Below are 6,436 nucleotides of genomic sequence, written 5' to 3'. Positions count from 1 at the left end.
GTTGTAGCCCACACCATGGACCTTGCAGTCTGGGTGTGAGGAGGGGACCCGATGATGAAGCATGTCACCCTTAGGTGAGTGAGGGTTCTCGTCCTTAAAAAGGATTCCTTCCATGTAAGCAATTTCATTGCATCACACACTTACTGATTATTTTGATAGGTAATAGTTTCAGACAATGTTCTAGCCTCTAGCCCTCTTTGTATACCAATACCAGGCGTACTTGAGTGTGAATTGTTGTATTTCTACTCCCACACATTTTTCCATAAAATGTTATTTAGAATCATACTTTCTCTATCTTGTTTAACTTCATTGTGAATGTCTTGTACAAAATATGGACATATATTTTGGGAGTTATCTGCTCCGCACATGTGAGCTTGTTGCAATGATGGGGTTACACTTGAACATGTGTCACGCACACACATACATCCTCACATCTCTAGGTCACCACAATTGGTAAACATTTGCCTATCAGGACATAATACACAACATAGTCTTGACTTGTGATGATATTCTCTTTTTATTTACAAATATTCACACTGGACAAACTTTTTGGGATGTGATCAGTGGGGATCGTGCTTGCGACTTCGCAAATTTGCAGGTGAGGATCGCTGTGAGAGATTATGTCTGGGTTGTCGGCGGGGTGCAGGTTGGTGTGGTGCATGTGCCTGTACAGGGTGAAGTTCGTGTACAGGGGTGGATGGTGTCTGTACAGTTGGTGTTTGTGCGTGGACAGGGGGTGGTTGTGCAGGTAGTGGTAGTGCCTGTTCAGGGGCTGGTGATGGATGTGTAGGTGGGGGGAGTGCCTTGGTAGGGGCGGTGGTGGGTGTGTACACTTGCTGTGGTCATGTGTGTGGGTGTGATATGCTGCAGGCAGATGTGATGGCTCCCCTTCCTGCGTTGATTGTGAAGGGAGACTTTCGATCACTTTTAGCATGCCCTCCATCATCTTAATGCCAAGGCATGGTGTCCTGCACTCTCTTCCCTTTGGATGGATATCATGTCTCTGATATTCTTGGACATATCTTGCCAAGATCTATCCATCCTGTCCAAACCTTGGGTCAGTCTGTCCACTACCTGAGGGATTTGGCACATGTCCTGCAGGGCCTGAGACATGTCTGACAGGGTAGCTCCTATGGCCCGAATGTCCTGCCTCACATCTGCCTACTGTTGGAAGAAGCCCTGCTCCCACTGGCCACCATGGCCAGGTAAAGGCCCTCTCTGCAGAGGTCGTCCATGGATGAGACTGCCAGCTCCAACAGCAGGGGGAGGGTGGCAGGTGGAAGCCTGTGAACAGGAGAATGGTGCCCAGGGAATAACTGCACCACAACAGGGTTGGTACTTCCCTAAGATGGTGGAGAGAATGTCTGGGATGCACTGTATAGGGAGGAGTTTGTAGGGGAACCACCATGTCTGTACTGGATGTGAGGGAGTGATGTATGTGTTGGGGTGCGTATTAGCTGTGGCTGGTTAGCTCTATATTGAGGACAGGCAATCTTTGTGGAGGCTGACGCACTTTGCTGGGCGGAGGGTGTGAGGCCTTGCCAAATTTGGCCAATGTGAGAAGTTTTATGGCCATGGAATCTGAATTGTCATACTCTGAGAGGATGGACAGATAGTCTTCATCATTGTCAAATTCTTTAGCCTCCTCAGATTCTTCATCTTCCTCCTCTTGCACAGTACTTGCAGCCGACATTACTACCTGCAGGAGCAGTAGATTTTCCCCATTGATTGCTCGTCGCCCAACACTGGTGGAAGGTCCATCCTCCTCATCGTCATCACCTGGAACACAGAGGTTGCAACATGATAGGTAATTGACCTAGTGTAAGATGTGGTGCAACACAAGGGTTGGTTCTACTGTACTTGGCATCAACAGGTGAAGCACATGTGACCTGGTTTGGGTACCCCTACTCGTGACAGCTCACACCATAGCACTGAGGTGTTGAACGGAGATGTACAATGCACATGCAAACTCACCAGCTCCAGCCACAGCTTTGTGTCCCTTTCAGATTCCCCTGATGTCAACTGCTGAACCTGACTCCTCAGAGGTGTAGTTGATGAAGTGGTCCCCGATACAGCAGCTGGAGAAAGAAGTGGCACCATACTCAATGATCTGTATTACTAATTTACAACAGGCACATGTGACACTTATAAAAATGAAATGGTATGTATGTAACTTTGTAAACACCGATTACAGATTCTATGCAAAAGGGGATTTGAATCTTTGTCATGATTTTGGAATCTATGATAGGGAAACACTTCACACCAAACTTACCTGATTGACAGGTACGAGAGGGTTTCACTGCTGCACTGTCTTGCCTTCCCCAGGATGGTGTTGTACGCTGCACTGGTGTCATCCTGTCAGCAGCTGTGATGAGACATACATATCCATATTTCAATACACCAGATATTAGCTATGAGCTAATATGAATGTGTCATTCTCAGTAACCATTGATATGATATTCCTGGCCAATGTGCAGCATGTTTACCTCATGGGCTTTACATGTGGGCCCCTGCTCACATGCAATAGTTGTCAGCTGTTACCTCCGCACAACATTGACATCAATGAGATGACACATCAACAGACAAATGTGTATGAAAAGGTTACTGATATTTGAAAGAAGGGGATGAATAATCAGGATGCCTCCACATTACATTGATTACACCTTCACCGTTAAGACCATCACACCTCATAAGTATGGTGTTGTCTGTTGACAAGTCGAAAGGAGTGTACATCCTGACCAGTTTCACATTTGCACATCAGATCAAACATTGCATTACAGAGTTCATATGTGAGATGTGCAATAGTCAGGTAAATTTTGTGGCTCATTGGTGCTTCCCTATACATGAAGTCACAAAGCTCATTTTGGACTGAGAGGTCACAAATTTGTTATGTCCATCCTTTGACTGTACTTTGTTCCCATAATCAATTTACAACATAATGGTAGTGCCTAGCTGACAACGGATGATATCTTGTACAGCAGACATCTTAACCTCATATATTATACACTCACTTATATAGATGAATACAGTAGAAGAGGAGGCAAGCAGAATGAAACATTTGACTAGGATCCCACATTGTGAGTAAGTTGAGAAGCTTTGATGGTTGCCGCCTACACTGGATTGGCGTTGTGCTTTTAAGCCAAGAGATTCACTTTAGCAGCCCATACATCCATCACAAAAGTACACAACTGGCATCAGTGCGACCCTCATCCACACCAATTTCAATAGGATTTGTCCATTGATATTTTGCAAAAGATTTTTCATATCATTTAATTACAATCCAGTTGTGTCTAGTTCACTTCATACAACACTATATACTATTTTATGTCCATTCTTCACTCACTTGGCATACATTTTGTGTCATCCTTTCATTAGCCACCATGGTGTGATTTGGTATGAGGTTAAATGCCACATGTAGGCATGTTGTGATGCAGGACAACAGTGGTGTAGAACAAGTACAACATACAGCGGAGATTAAAGGCTCATTTCATGAACATTCAGGTAATTCTTGGGTTTACGTACCATGGCCCGCACCTGCCCAGTGTGTGGTCCCTGACCAGATGTCACAGCCAACCTTGTAGCAGAAGTCAATAGGGGTACTGGAATCTGAGATGACATAATTGGACCTACAATGATAAGTGTGTTTGCAACTTTACATTTTAGCTGCCACATGTGATGCACTCAATTTCAGGCACACAGGATAAGCACAAGCAGTGTAGGCACTACTGTTGCAGAAGTGTGTGGCACTAAATATCATGAGTGATCCCACATTCAACTTATAATGGCCCCACTGCCTAGAAGCAACGTCTATCAAATTAACACCACAACAATTCCTGAAGTAAGGTACACAATCGTGTTTATTTATGGCCAAAAAACATGCCATCTGATGTTAACAAATATAACCAGCTGGGTTGACTGGACAATTTCATGTATTGAAAAAACATTATAATTTGGACACTGGACACATTCTCAATACTCCTGACAAATTGAATCTCACCTCTTGTTTATCATTGTTATATTTGTTAATATTGAATTTCTAGATTTTGTCTACAAAATCAATTACATTACAGTGGAGACTCCTTTTTGACTTGTTGTGGCACTCGATTCCAGGACTGAGTTCACAGTTCTGGAACTGTTGATGGAATACATGTAATGTTCCCAAATCACAAAGGTTTGATGAGCCTAAATATCTTATTTTTTGTATTTCGCTATTCACAAATGTCATTTGCTAGAGGTAATGTAAATGTAAATGTCCTTTAAGAATTCCAATAGTTGTAAAGATAGATTTTCATCTCCGGTTACCTTTGAGATCCGGGCCCTATATGTCCCTCTGTTGTCTGCTGACAGTGTATGCATTTTGACCATCTCCTGACCAGTTTGACTTACCAGTTAGTGAGGGACTTGCTCTTGATGATGTTGTTTCCTCCCAGAAGATGCAGGGACCTATGCTACTGTGGTTGTCTGTACTCTGGCTGAATGTGTCAATAGGTGAGAAGAGAGAAAAGTAACCAAATCGAAAATATACATGTGTAACTTGTCTGACATTTCCTCATATCTTCCTCATGCTAACAGTATTGTGAAGTACTGCAGCGGCTGGTGCAGGTAGAAGCAGTGGGGCGTTGGGGGTGTAATGGCGGGGCAGGGTGGGAAATAGACAACGGAATATTTGAAAGAAATGTCTTAGAATAAGGATTTTATGGCATGACACAGAGGCCAACATTATGCAATTCTCCTTTATTGCCACAGCTCAGCAGTAACAATGAAGAGAACATAGAACTTGTGAACATTCTAGAAAACAGTATAAAGTCCATGAGCACACAGCTATCATCCTTCTTTATTGCTGTTGCTCATAAGATAAGTACCCTCATTGTATTAGTTGTTCTTCTCCTTATGTATTTATTGAGAAAATTTGTATTTTTCACGCTATAACTAACTATTTTATCTTTACCTCGCATGACTGGGTCCTATTGACCCTACCATGCGTTTGTTTACTTTTTTATCTAAGACGTGTGTCTCCTTTGAGATTTGTATGATACATCTCTGCTGTCTTTTCCTTAAAATCACCCTTCAACTACTTTCTTTGCTTGCCTGATTGTTTTTTCTTGCCCTTGACTGTTACCTTCCGTTCGCTTTCTCCCCATGCGCATTTTGAAATTAAATCTGTAGACATACGCGCCTCTCGTGAGATCGCGGGCGCTACCTAGCAATGCGCTTCATGCGCACCACGCCCTCCTCCGTGCCTTCGTGCCGCGCACGAGCACCCCCCGCACCGGGGCAGATTTATCACCTATCTTGCCTTCCGCCCCTCAGGGCTTTTTCCCTTGCTCTCACCCACTCAGTGTGCAAGCACCATCGGCTTCCTTCCCCCCGCCGCGACACGCGTCGTCCTTCGCGCGTCGCGAGCACAAATTAAAGGAATGAACCTTAGATAACAACCACGCACGTAACAAACATGCGTGGTTGTCATAGCTGCCAAATAAACAGTTGCTAGTCTTTCCAAACAACGATCAAGGCAACTATTAACGATATCTACACACGAATCTATTTATGAGGAATAATCATAATACTGTATCATAAAAAAAATAAAAAAAGAGGAAAGGGAGAAAATTAAGGTAGGAAGACACAAATTAGAAAACCTAAATAATTTTTTATACAAATTATTAATTTATTTTAAAGGGAAGACAAGTTTCAATTAAACACTCGTCTTTATTAATCCTTTACCCCTTCTATTATGTCTTCCTCGGACTCATCGTTAGAATCAAAATTGGACCTAATGGTTTCTAAAGCCATGGATAAAGCCATGGATTTGTTCAATCAATCAATCAATCAATCACTGCATTTGTAAAGCGCGCTACATACCCGAGAGGGTCTCAAGGCGCTGGGAAGGGGGGGGGGGGGTGCTACTGATCGAAGAGCCAGGTCTTGAGGAGTCTTCTGAAGGCCAGCAGGCCTTCATTCCTCTGTGGAGGTTGGCTTTGGCGGTGTGGGGGTCTTCGGTGAGGGATATGATCAGCTGGGTGTTGTCGGCGTAGGAGATGATGTTGAGGTTGTGTTTTCGTGCGACATGGGCGAAAGGTGCCATGTAGATATTGAACAGCGTCGGGCTGAGGGAGGATCCCTGTGGGATGCCGCAGATGATCTCGTGGTTTTGGAGTGGAAGGGTGGGAGGCGGACGCTCTGGGTTCTGCCGGAGAGGAAGGATGTGGTCCAGGCCAGGGCCTTCTCTTGGATACCGGCGTCATGGAGGCGTGCTGATATGGTGCGGTGGCAGACCGTGTCAAAGGCTGCTGATAGGTCCAGGAGGATGAGGGCGGCTGTTTCTCCTTTGTCCATCAGTCAATGACCTTATTAATAAAAAATGTAATGAAACCATAAATAAAAAGTTTGATATATTTACAAGGGGATGGCCCTCTACTAGCGGGGCACATAATTTAAA

The 6,436-nt window shown here is 44.1% G+C and overlaps 1 long non-coding RNA gene across 1 annotated transcript; it reads right to left on the bottom strand.

The window, feature by feature from the left end:
* Positions 1–510: 510 nt before the first annotated feature.
* Positions 511–2,364, bottom strand: LOC146810257 (uncharacterized). The gene is made up of 3 exons (XR_014965649.1): positions 2,273–2,364; positions 1,975–2,078; positions 511–1,779 (listed from the first exon to the last, which is right to left on the bottom strand). It is a non-coding gene; the product is annotated as an uncharacterized LOC146810257 (long non-coding RNA).
* Positions 2,365–6,436: the final 4,072 nt, after the last annotated feature.

This window comes from Triturus cristatus, chromosome 7 (assembly GCF_964204655.1).
Source record: "Triturus cristatus chromosome 7, aTriCri1.1, whole genome shotgun sequence".
Lineage (NCBI taxonomy): Eukaryota > Metazoa > Chordata > Amphibia > Caudata > Salamandridae > Triturus > Triturus cristatus.
The sequence above is the reverse complement of the archived record's forward strand: the minus strand, read 5'-3'. Positions and strand labels throughout refer to the sequence as shown.